The sequence below is a fragment of the Lissotriton vulgaris genome, chromosome 8 (assembly GCF_964263255.1).
Source record: "Lissotriton vulgaris chromosome 8, aLisVul1.2, whole genome shotgun sequence".
Taxonomy (NCBI): Eukaryota; Metazoa; Chordata; class Amphibia; order Caudata; family Salamandridae; genus Lissotriton; species Lissotriton vulgaris.
The window spans coordinates 1291934061-1291947108 of NC_141696.1; positions in this window are offsets into that span (position 1 = coordinate 1291934061).

The window sequence follows — 13048 nt, forward strand, 5'->3', positions numbered from 1 at the left end:
CAAAAGGGCAATGCTGATTGTCATTTCACAGAAACAATCCAGACAGCCTCGAGGCTGTTTTGGACTGAAAAAAGGGATTTCCAATACCAAGTGCGCAGACAGCTGGGAGCCGTCTGACCCACACAAGCACTGTGGCGTCGGACGGCTCCCATCCGTCCGATGCATTAAACGGGTTAAGCAAAAAAGCACACTGACTTACAAATAAACAAAAAGAAAGCTGTCATCTATCAGGGTGCAATGCTAAAAGGAACATTTATGGCACGTTTTGTAGTAAGATTATATTACTAGTTGTTATATTGTAGAGAAAAATGGAAAGTTAAAATGGCTCCTTACACCCTTCCAATTAAGACAAATCAACATAATACATTTTAGTCTAATTGCGTTGAAGCATTTGGAGAATACAATTGAAATAGATGTATTTTGTTTGTGATGGATCTATCAAATCTCATAGTTAATTAGAGTTTGCTTATTTGCAACTGATGTGGCTTTACCAGGAATTAGACAGAATACATATGTGTTGGCCAAAATAAAGCTTTAAAGATTGGTTAAGCCAGACTACTTTGTTTGGCTTGGCTGATATGTTTTTTCCAAGAGGTTGATGTTATGGACTACTTAAAATATATGTTCTATTTTAAGAAAATAAGGGGCCTATGATGATGGCGGGTGGACTATGTCCGCCCGCCACATCATTGGAGCCCGGGATCAAACGCCGATGGTGCGGCTTCCCGCCATTCAAATTAGGATGCGCCCACCACACTGGCAGTCGCATCCCGCATCTTTTACATTGCAGCGGGCGGCGCTGTAAGCAGCACCCGCTGCAATGTAAAAAATGCATGTGGTGCATTTGCATGCACTACGTGACAGGCACAGTGCGGTGCCTGACACCTTGTGCATGCAAATGTAGGGGGTATCATAGGTACCCCCCATGTGCACCCCCAACACCCTAACATTCTGGGGGCCCACAATGGGCCCCCAAAAGCAAGAAAAGCCTGCCTTTCCATGGCGATAACGCCGCCATGGAAAGGCTGATCTCGGCCTGCATCATAATATGGATGGCGGTGTCTTACAGACACCGCCAACATATTATGCCCCTCTTCCGTATGAATCCACCCAATACCCCTATATCCCTTGCATCCAGTCCCTAAAGATTTGTTTTCTAGTTTGACAAATATTCAAAAAAATATATTTATAGTAATAAATACCCTATAAATTCATGTCTTAAAAATGTATGTTCATGTATTAAATGTAATACCTGAGTAGTAATGTACTTCCCCACTCCATACCCCTATTTTCCTTGTATTCCTGTCCTAAAGGTTTGTTTTCTACTTTTAAAAATATCTTCAAAAATAATTGTAGTAATAAAACCCCTATAAACGACAGCCAAAGCCCATTTCTGAAACTTTTTATATTGACATAGGCTTAACTTCTGTTTCAATGCTAACTAGCATTTTGATGCTAACAATGTAAGGACCTTGGTCAATTCAGTTTGTGAGTACAAAGACTTGTCGCTGATATCCACACATGAAGAAGCACAATGGTAAATCCAATAGTTTCTGCCCTTGTGCCTCTCGCTGCTCTAGGCAAAAATAGAGACCATTAGTCTACTGTTAAACCAGACAATGTATCCAACGCCAAACCAGGAACAACTTCAGTTGCGGCTATAAATTCTTCCTGTAAAGAATCTATGATCACCTTTCAAGCCATCAATCACCCGTGGCGTAAATACAAATTCAATGCTACATTTCAGCAAGAGCTATATATGCTCTATTATTGTTCTTCAAACTCTGTTGATAAGTTCTGTCCTCAGCGCCATGAATCTCTGGGTCACTGTAAAGCTGTTGAAACAACTACAGATGTTTGGAAGCTATCACTCAACGATGATAAGGACAGCTTCTCCGCCGCTTCAATGCATGTTATAAGTAAGACACCAGTATGTTTAGCCCATATAGACTGTTTCTACCATGGAAGTACCATAAGCGCTAGAAAATACAGTACAAATCGCAGAGAATCTGCAACCATGAGACATACATGCAACCCAGTAGCAGATGTACAAATTACCCTAAAAATTAAAATTTGGTTGTTCAAGATTCTGAATTCCCTCTGGCCACTGTCCTAAAAGAAAACTGTGCTCCTGACACAGAAAAAAGTCCTTCTTCGCCCTTCTCTGTTTCTGAAGGGAATTCATCTGATGTAAAGCTGTTGTAAAACTGAGGGGCATATTATCAAGGACAGGCGATACATTGTCGCCGCTTTTATCGGCTGGAAACTGCTGATAAAGCGGCGATAATGGCCTTGATAATATGCTCTATGAATTCCAATCGAAGCCCATGTTAGATGTGTTCACATCGAACATGGGCTTCGATTGGAATTCATAGAGCATATTATCAAGGCCATTATCGCCGCTTTATCAGCAGTTTCCAGCCGATAAAAGCGGCGATAATGTATCGCCTGTCCTTGATAATATGCCCCTGAGTTCTAAGGAGCTACTTGCTCTAAGCCTTCTTGTCCTCCCTGATGACAGCCTAGGCACCCAGGAAATACACACTGTGAATTATGTGTCCTTTCCAGAGAACTGCATGGGCATCAAGAAGGTACTTGCAAGTAATCTTTAGTGCGGCCTTGCCACATTGAAAACACTTGCAACTCGTCTGGAGAACAACAATCTGTGTGCAAATCATCTGCTCACTCTAAGGTCTGTAACTGGCGCCCCACTCCTTTACTCCGCAGTCATTCGTCCTTTGGACATAAATGGAGAATGTTTCTCCTTAATTGTCGGTCTTTACCGAAACACTTCACCGAGCTGTACATGTTAATTGAAGAACTTAACCCTGATGCCCTGTCTCTAACAGAAACCTGGCTCCAGCTAGATAAAGACCCTACGGCTGTATGGGTCACCCCCCAAGGGTATACACTAAAACGATCAGACCGCCAGACTGGGAGAGGTGGTGGACTGGCTATTACATACAGAGACGGTTACAAGTGCCGTGTCACTCCTACCACCACACCTGTTTGTGAGAGTCTCCACTTCTCGCTAGAACTTTCTCCCACTACTACTTTTTCGGGCATCCTAGCATACCGCCCACCTGGTCCCCTCAATAATTTTATTACCAAGATAGTAGATCTTGTCGCAAGCGTCGTCTTGACCTCTTCCAATCTCACTCTGCTTGGTGATATTAATCTACATTTAGACGACCCCTATAATTCATCGGCTAACAATCTCTGTTCCAACCTGCAAGCCATGGATTTATGCCAGAAGGGCTTTCATGCTACGCACAACAAAGGTCATCTTCTTGACCACATTTACAGCAACATAGATAACCTCTTGGTGGAGACTCCGATTCCTCTACCCTGGACCGACCATTTTTTAATTCCCTTCACGTGGTGTACTAACCCCTCCCCCTCCTCTCAGAACACTACCAAGCATCGAAGCAGGAAATGGCCCTCTCTTCCCTTGCCTGACTGGGAAGTGGCCCTCGCCAAAAATCCTCCTGCAAGGGCAACCAATCCTAGTAAGGCAACTAATAATTTTAACCATTGGATTTCCAGTACCCTCGACCAGGTCCTTCCCGAACATGCTTGCAATACTATAAGAAGACCCAAAGTTGCCCCATGGTATACACCTGCCCTTAGACTCAGGAAATTAGCCTGCCGAAAACTTGAGAGAGCCTGGAGGCAGGACTATTCTCAACCAAAAAAAGCTGAGTATAGGGCTGCCATAAAAATCTACAAAATGGAGATGAAAACAGCACAAATTCTTTTTTATGAAGGGAAAATCAATGCGGCGGCGAATGCCCCCAGGGAAATTTTCAAAATCGCTAAATCCCTTATTTCGCCTCCGGTTGAGCGTCCCTCTGCTGAAGGCGCCCAAAACCGTTGTAATGATCTGGCCGTCTTTTTTTCTCAAAAAATTCAGGCCATATACTCCTCATTTAACAACACCACGGACGATCCAAAATTCCTCATCACCTCTGATTCCTCTGTTCCTTTTAAGCTGGAGGAAATCCCACTTCTCGACACCCCTGGACTAGACAAACTGATCCCTAAGATCACTTCTGGCTCTCCCAATGACCCAGCACCTCCTCAGACCCTCATCAAGGTCTTGGACGTCGTTCGTCCAGTCATCTTAGACGTTCTTAACGCGTCCATTTCTTCCAAATCTGTTCCACCATCTTGGAAATGTGCGATGGTGAAGGCTTTGTTAAAAAAAACCAACCTCGACCAGAGCAACTGGGCAAACTATCGCCCCATCTCTCTTCTTCCGTGGCTGAGTAAATTGCTTGAGAGGCACGTGAATAACATCCTAATGGACTATTTAGAGTCCAATAGTCTATTGCGTGCCTCTCAGACAGGCTTCCGTCCTCAGCACGGAACCGAAACCGCCCTCCTTGCGGTAACGGAAGAAGCGAGAGCCGTGCTGGATCGGGGAGGAAAAGTCGCCATCATTCTACTAGACCTCAGCGCCGCGTTCGACACGGTTAACCATGCCACGTTATTACATCGTTTGGCGGGCATGGGCGTGTCGGGCGCGGCCCTAGAGTGGCTGACATCCTTCCTGGATGAGCGTTTTTTTCAAGTCTTTGAGGGTGAAGTGGTGTCTCGCAAACACCCACTTAGGTGCGGGGTTCCCCAGGGCTCTTCCCTAAGTCCTACCCTTTTTAATGCCTACATGGAACCTCTAGACAGGATAGTCCATCCCTTTGGTGTGCGTATCGTCACCTACGCAGACGATACCCAATTGGTGGTCTCTCTAGACCACTCTGAGGGATCGTCCCCCACCTTAGGCCCCTGTCTAGAGGCTGTCGCCAGATGGATGCAATCTTCCTGCTTAAAGCTTAATGGGGAGAAGACAGACATCATCTTACTGGGCAACCCTTCTCCCTCTGCCCTTGCATCCATCTGGCCTCCATGTTTAGGCTCCTTCCCCGTCCCCAAGTCCCAGATAAAGAGCCTTGGGATCTGGCTCGATAGAGCACTCGATTTTTCGGTCCAGGCTACCAAGACGGCCGCCACCTGTTTTGGGCTAATGAGGATGCTGCGGAAGGTGCTCCCTTTGCTCCCATTCCAGGCGAGGAGGGTTATGGTCCAGGCCCTGATACTCTCCCGCCTGGACTATGGGAATGCTCTTTATATGGGAGCCCCCATCTCCGTTACTCAGAAGCTCCAAATCACACAAAACAGTGCGGCGCGCCTACTCTACAACATCCCCCGCTGGCAGTCAGCTAAGAACGCCCTGAGGGAGCTCCATTGGCTCCCTGTGGCGGCAAGAGTGCAATTTAAAGCCATGTGTATTTTACACAAATCGTTCCATCGAACGGGCCCTGTAATTCTACACCCTATGGTCACGCCATATGTTCCGTCCCGTTCCCTTCGCTCCTGCACCCTCCAGCTGGCAACATCCGTCAAAATCAAGAAAGCTCGCTGGTGAGGCCGCTCTTTCTCTCATACGGCGGCGAGACTTTGGAACTCTCTCCCGCTCTCTCTTCGGGAAAACAACAATCACATGTCCTTCAGGAAGGCCCTGAAAACGCACCTGTTTGCTAACACCTGCTAATCTACCCCAAGCCCGCACTAAGTAATCATTCACAAGCGCTGCGAGGCCTCCGGGTAGCTATGCGCTATACAAGTGCAATTTTCATTTCATTTCATTTCTATCCACAGCCAATCATCCCAGCGATCAAGATTCCAAGGGAAAGATTCCTCAAGACATCTGGTAACCTATCAAAGTCTGGCATCCTGAAAGCAAGTGAGCCCTGGTTAATCATTGCTTCCTTCCACTTTCACATTCCAAAGTACCTTTGCAGAGGTCTACTGATTTAATCAAACTTGTTAAAGTTTTTGGATTGCACTTCATATTTAGTCTCTTCCTTGCAGTTGCTTACCTTGTTTTGTCTCTTTGAGGGGAAAGTAGTTCATGCAGCCCTTTACTCCCTGCATATGCTAAAAAAAATTCCCCCTGAATGTCCTTGCCCTTGCCCCTGCAGAGAGCAAGCACATATTGTTAGTTAGTCTCGTCCCGGTCTCAGTAGGGAGCCTTACAGGAGCAGTGAGTACTCTGCAGGTGGCGGAATGCTTCTGGGATCTTGAGGAACCCATCTGGTGGTATTTGGATAGGGATCAGAAGAACCAGTGCAGAACAGGGTTGGTTAATACTATTTGGCACATTAAGGCGTGGGAACTGGGTGCTCAATGGTGTTGAATGCAGCTGAAAAATCTTTTAAGTATCAGGATTCGGTGATTATTCTTGTTTGTAGTCAGTTGTTTGTGTTCAGGAGAGTGTTACTGATTTATGTAGGCATGGGGCTGTTGATGATTTGTCAGAATGTATGTATCTTTTTGTTGAACAAGAGGTTGATAGCATTGCACTTGTTGGTGGAGTGTTGGATCATTGGGGCTAGGAGTAGTTTGATGCAATGCTGGATTACTTACGAAGAGCCTTCTGCTTCTGTTGGTTGTACCATTGATGAAGGAGTTGTAGTATTCTGACTTGGATGATGTGATTAGGAAACTGAATTTTGATAGGTGATTATTTATTAATGTGAGGCAATCTGGTGATCTGCTTTTCTTGCATTTACTTTCCTAGTCGTGATTGCTTCTATTGTTGATGATGAGCTCTTTGGAAAAGTAGGGTGCTTTTAGTATCACTTTCAGGTTTTGTGTTTCCTGTGGGGCATTGATGGTTTCCTTGTTCTATGCGAATGTGTTCAAATTGTTGTAAAGGAGACTGACATCATATGATGAGATGGTATTGGAGTAAGAGTTATGTGTATGTTGTAGTGAGCAAATGTAGAAGTCATTTGAGGGGGTGGTAAGCCTGTTGTTCTTTCTAGGGCCTCTGTGTTTTGTTTCGGCACAATATAGGGTGATTGGATAGTGAAGTAGTCGTCCTGTCAGGCTTTGAGATTGTAGACCCATTGAAAGCTCCTGCCATCCCTGAATACCTACACTGGTGAGTGAAAGGAAACTTGCTACCAGACATAGGAATTATTGGGGAACAGTGAAGGGATTGAGAGAAAATCCCAGATTGGCATCCACACTCCTTTAAGGTTAGTCGGACTCAAGGGACAATACCACTCTGTCTCGATGTTATAAAACAGATAGCTCTACCCTGGCTGGAAGAAAAAGGAAAGATGGTAAGTAAGTGCCTATGCGGTAAGCAACAATGTAGCACAGATGGAGTTATGTTTACCAGTTCTGGTTTTGGGCAGTGGTGGCTCGCCGAGGGAGTGCTGCAGGGCAGTGGGGCGGCGAGGGGCAGTGGAGTACGACATACGATGGACAGGAGTAAGGTACGTAATTAAATAAATACAACAATTTACCTTGCACGCGCTGTATCACCAACTCGGTGCTGCATCGCAAGCAAGGTACATTGTTTTATGTATTTAATTGCTTACCTTACTCCTGTCTGTTGTATGTTGGACTCCACTACCCCCACCACCCTGCCTCTCCCCCGCCCCGCCCACTGCCCCGCAGCACTCCCTCAGGGAGCCGCCACTGGTTGTGGGAAAAGCTTTTACAAGCCTAATGCTGACCAGAAGACAGGAGGAAGGCCCCAGAGCGCTGCAACAACACGTTGATAAATCTCTATAGAGAATAGGACAAATATAGCACACAGCAAGTCAATACTGAATCAAGTAGCGAAAACTGGGTGAACCAGAAAGGGAAGGAAAACAACAGTCAGGGTTCCGCCTGCTGGAGTTAATGAATACCAAGACTGCTTAGTTTTAATTAAGCAATGGTCTTCTGCTTTCAGTTGTCAATGTGAAGAATATGCCAACATGGGGACTTCAATGTCTACTCTTTTCGTTATATATCTTCAATTTGTGAAAGCCAAACATCAAGCTTTTATGTGGGGTGAATGTAGCATTAAACCAGGGGCCAGATCCATGCCAGATGTTTAAGATAACTACATTTATCTAAATTGGGAAATTCAAAAAATCTGGCATGGATCCGGCCCTCCAGGACTGACTTTGGGGAACACTGCCTCAAATAGTTGGCTCAGAAACTCACAGATCACCTTGAAATACTCAGAAAAGATTTACTTGTATTGAACTTGAATCCTGTCACCGAAGTGACTATGTAGATAGTATATGTATCATTTCTAATGAATAACACAGCTTGTTGTGATGAAAGTAAGGCATTCGGATATGAATGGCCATATGTTTGAGAAAGAGTTCAGGGAGAGCTTTTATTAATTACACATGAAGAGGATTTCCTGACCTCATCCTCTCAGAACAATTTGAAACCATTCTAAGAGGGCCGCCCGTGTCCCGCATGTACGCATGTACAGCAACAGTCTCAGAATACATTTTGTTTTTAACAAAACCCATTCCATTTTCAACGTGTTTTCTTAGAAACAAAATAAAGCACATTACAAGATGGCTTCCAAGCATGTGCAGTGATGTACTGCAGCTGGAATGAGCTTTAGTAAAAACAAAATCACTCCACATTAGTAAGGTCAAAAGATCTGCCTTTTGTGTAACGGGTGAGACCTCGGTGGTAATCATGTGCTAAAGACAGGGCTGTTCCTTCCGGGAATGCACTGAAGGTTGTGCCTGGTGCACATTGCAGATAAAAAATGCCATATTAGATTAAACAAAGGTAGTGTTGCATTGCAATGCACTATGTAGAAGGGAGAGTGTCACTGGGGAGACATGGGCTATGGAGCTACACTGATTTTGGTTCACTCTCCCAGAAAATGCAGACGTGTAAGGAACAGTTGTGTATTTAATATCTCAGGGATATTTAAGGTGTCAGGTGGATATTTAATGTCTCAGGAACCCAAATGTATCATATTGCTACTTTGCTTGAACCCTTGCATATTCAGACTTATCTGATTGGGGTAACTTTCAAAACAGTTTTTTAAAATTATGTCATGGGCGTTTCCCTATTACTATAGTGTACCTCTGCATTTTGTTTCTGTGGTAGCTCTTGATAGTAGTTATCCATCCTTTTGTTTTATTAGGAGTTCCCTTAACCCGGTCACCCCACTCACCGCACGGCCCCCGTGTGCCCTGGTCACCACTGCTGCCCTTCTTGCCGCCACTCCTGCTGCCTGGGCTCCCGCCCTCAGGCCTGCGTGAACCTTAACCGCCGCCTCTTGTGACTGCCTTTCCCGCCGCTGTTTTTCCCGGCGTGTCAGCTTTTTTCCCGCCCTTGTCCCCACCCCGCTCTCCCCTCGCCGCCTCCTGTGTCTGCCTTTCCCGCCGCTGTTTTTCCCGCCATGTCAGCTTCTCCCGCCCTTGTCCCCCCCGCTCTCTGCCGTCGCTCCTCTGCGGTCCCGCCCCCTTTCCTTATCCCCGGTCCCCATTTGCCACCCCGCCTGCCTCCCAGGTGCTCCTCCCTCCCACTTCGCCATATATGGCGCGGACCGCGCGTACGCGCAGCGGACGTGCCGGTTGCGCGCCGAAGGCGCGCCAAAGACAGGCCCGTCTGCGCCTGGCCCGCGCCCAGGGCCAGGACCCCTGGGCCCCAACGCTGCCAGCCCACATGACGGACCTACGACGCTGCCACCCTCAACGCACTCAACGCCGGCCGGAACCCCGCCTGCTACCGAGCCACCCCAAAACGCACCCATGGACCCTTCACCTGCCAAGTCTCCAATTACACCTGCCTCCGGACCTGCACCGCACCCGAAAGACCAGGCACCAGCAACAACCACCTCAAGTGCATCCTGCTCAACACCCGCTCCGTCCACAGACACGCCGTCGAACTCTAGAACCTGCTCAACACAACATCGCCAGACGTCGCCTTCCTCACGGCAACCCGGATGAACGCCTCCTCAGCACCCGACATCGCCATAGCCATCCCGGACGGATACAAGGTCACCCGGAGGGACCGCGTCAACCAGACCGGAGGGGGCATCGCCATCATCCACAGAAGCACCATCCGCATCACGACCAACTCCGACGACACCCTCACCGCCGCCGAACACCTTCACTTCCAGATACACACCGACCCCAAGACCACCCTCAGAGGCACTCTCATCTACAGACCACCGGGACCATGCACACAATTCAGCGAAGCCATCGCGGACTTCACCAGCCCGCACGTCCTCACCTCCTCAGACTACAACCTCCTAGGGGACCTCAACTTCCACCTGGAGAACAACAATGACAGCAACACCACCACCCTGCTGAACAACCTCGCCAACCTCGGACTCAAGCAACTGGTGAACACCCCCACCCATTACGCCGGCCACACGCTTGACCCCGTCTTCACCTCCAGCAAGCACTTCTTCTTCAGCCACTCCACCGGACTTCATTGGACTGATCACAGCTGCGTCCACTTCAACTTCAGGAGAACCACGACCCACCACCACCCGCAACAGGTTACCCGCAGGAGCTGGAGCAAGATCACCGCGGGCCAACTCACCACCTCCGTCAGCCAGAACCCTCCTGCCTACACGACGGACCACAACGAAGCAGCCCGCAACTTCACACAGTGGCTCACCAACTGCGCTAAAGACCTCGCACCTCTGAAGAAACCACCAAGCAGACCCGGCAGCAAGAAAGCCTCGTGGTTCACCAACGAACTCAAAACCTCCAAGAAAAACTGCCACACCCTCGAAAAAGCCTGGCGATACGGCCAGACCACAGAAAACATGACAGCCCTCAAGAACGCCACCCGCATACACCACCATTTGATCCGCACCACCAAAAGGACAACATTCAAAGAACGACTGGACAACAACACCCACAACAGCAAGGAACTCTTCGGCATCATCAAAGAGCTCTCCAACCCCAGCGCCGTAAACGACGACATCATACCTCGCAAGACCTCTGCGACTCACTCGCCTCGTTCTTCCACCGCAAGATCGCCGACATACACAACAGCTTCGGCGCACAGACCACGCACCCAACCACCAAACCAACGCCCCCCACCACCACCTCTGCAACTGGACCCCAGTCAGCACCGAAGACACCACCCGCACGATGAACACCATCTACTCCGGCTCACCTACCGACCCCTGCCCCCACCACGTCTTCAACAAGGCCGGCTCCATCATCGCACCCCAACTCCGGGACATCATCAACATCTCCTTCACCACCGCCACCTTCCCAGGGAGCTGGAAGCAGGCCGAGCTCAGCGCCCTCATGAAAAAACTGACAGTGGACCCCACCGACCTCAAGAATTTCCGCCCCATCTCGCTCCTCCCTTTTCCTGCCAAAGTCGTCGAGAAGACCGTCCTCGAAACTAACGGATCCCTCGACCCCCCTCAGTCCGGCTTCCGAGCTAACCACAGCACTGAGACCGCCCTCATCGCAGCCACTGATGACATCAGATCCCTGCTTGACAACGGGGAAACAGCTGCCCTTATCCTCCTGGACCTCTATGTAGCGTTCAACACAATATGCCCCCGCACACTTATACTGCGCCTCAGCAACACCGGAATCCAAGAGAAGGCACTGGAGTGGATCATCTCGTTCCTCGACGGAAGAACCCAGAGAGTCCGCCTCCCCCCGTTCCTATCCGCGGCCACCGAAGTCATCTGCGGCGTACCTCAATGATCCTCGCTCAGCCCCACCTTCTTCAATGTCTACATGAGCCCCCTCGCAGACATCGCACGCCAACACAACCTGAAGATCATTTCCTACGCCGACGACACCCAGCTGATCCTCTCCCTCACCAACGACCCCGCCACCGCCAGAGCCAGCCCACACGAAGGAATGAAAGACGTCGCCGAGTGGATAAAGAACAGCCGCCTGAAACTGAACTCAGACAAGACGGAAGTCCTCATCCTGGGATCATCCACCTCCGCCTGGGACGAATTCAAGGAAAAGCATTGGACTGGATCATCTCTTTCCTCGCGGGAAGAACTCAGAGAGTCCGCCTCCCCCCTTTTAAGTCAGAGGCCTCAGAAGTCATCTGCGGCGTCCCACAAGGATCATCACTCAGCCCCACCCTTTTCAACGTTTACATGAGCCCGCGCGCAACCATCGCACGTCAGCACAACCTCAACATCATCTCCTACGCTGATGACACCCAGCTGATCCTCTCACTCACCAAAGACCCAAAACCAACCTACATGAAGGGATGAAAGAAGTAGCCGAATGGATGAAGCACAGCCGTCTGAAACTGAACTCGGACAAAACGGAAGTCCTCATCTTAGGTGCATCCCCTTCAGCCTGGGACGACTCGTGGTGGCCAACGGCACTAGGAAAAGCCCCCATACCGACTGACCACGCACGGAACCTTGGCATCATCCTGGACTCCTCACTCTCGATGACCAGACAAGTAAATGCCGTCTCATCATCATGCTTCAACATCCAACGCATGCTCAAAAAAACATTTCGCTGGATCCCCACCGAAACAAGAAAAACCGTCACCCACGCACTGATTACTAGCCGTTTAGACTATGGAAACACCCTTTACGCCGGTACCACCGCAAAACTGCAGAAAAAACTCCAACGCATCCAAAATGCTTCAGCCAGACTCATACTAGACATCCCTCGCAAAGACCACATCTCCGGTCACCTGAAAGACCTGCACTGGCTCCCCGTCAACAAAAGGATATCGTTCCGTCTCCTCACCCACGCACACAAAGACCTCTACGAACTTGGACCGGATTGCCTCAACAAGCGCCTTTCCTTTTACACTCCCACCCGCCAGCTACGGTTGTCCAACCAAGCCCTCGCCGCCGTCCCGCGCATCCACAAAACCACCATGGGGGGAAGATCCTTCTCCTACCTAGTGGCCAAAACCTGGAATTCCCTTCCCATCCACCTCCGTCTCACTCAAAACCACCTAACCTTCAGAAAACAGCTTAAAACCTGGATATTCGATAAGTAAACCTCCCCCCTTCCTCAAGCGCCTTGAGACCCTCTGGGTATGTAGTGCGCTATATAAATTTTTACTTGACTTGACTTGACTCCTGGTGGCCCCCCGCTCTGGGCTTCACCCCCAAGACGACGGACCACGCACGAAACCTGGGCTTCATCCTGGACTCCTCCCTCTCGATGATCAAACAAATCAACGCCGTCTTGTCATCCTGTTTCAACACCCTACGCATGCTCCGAAAGATCTTCCGATGGATCCCCACCGAAACCAG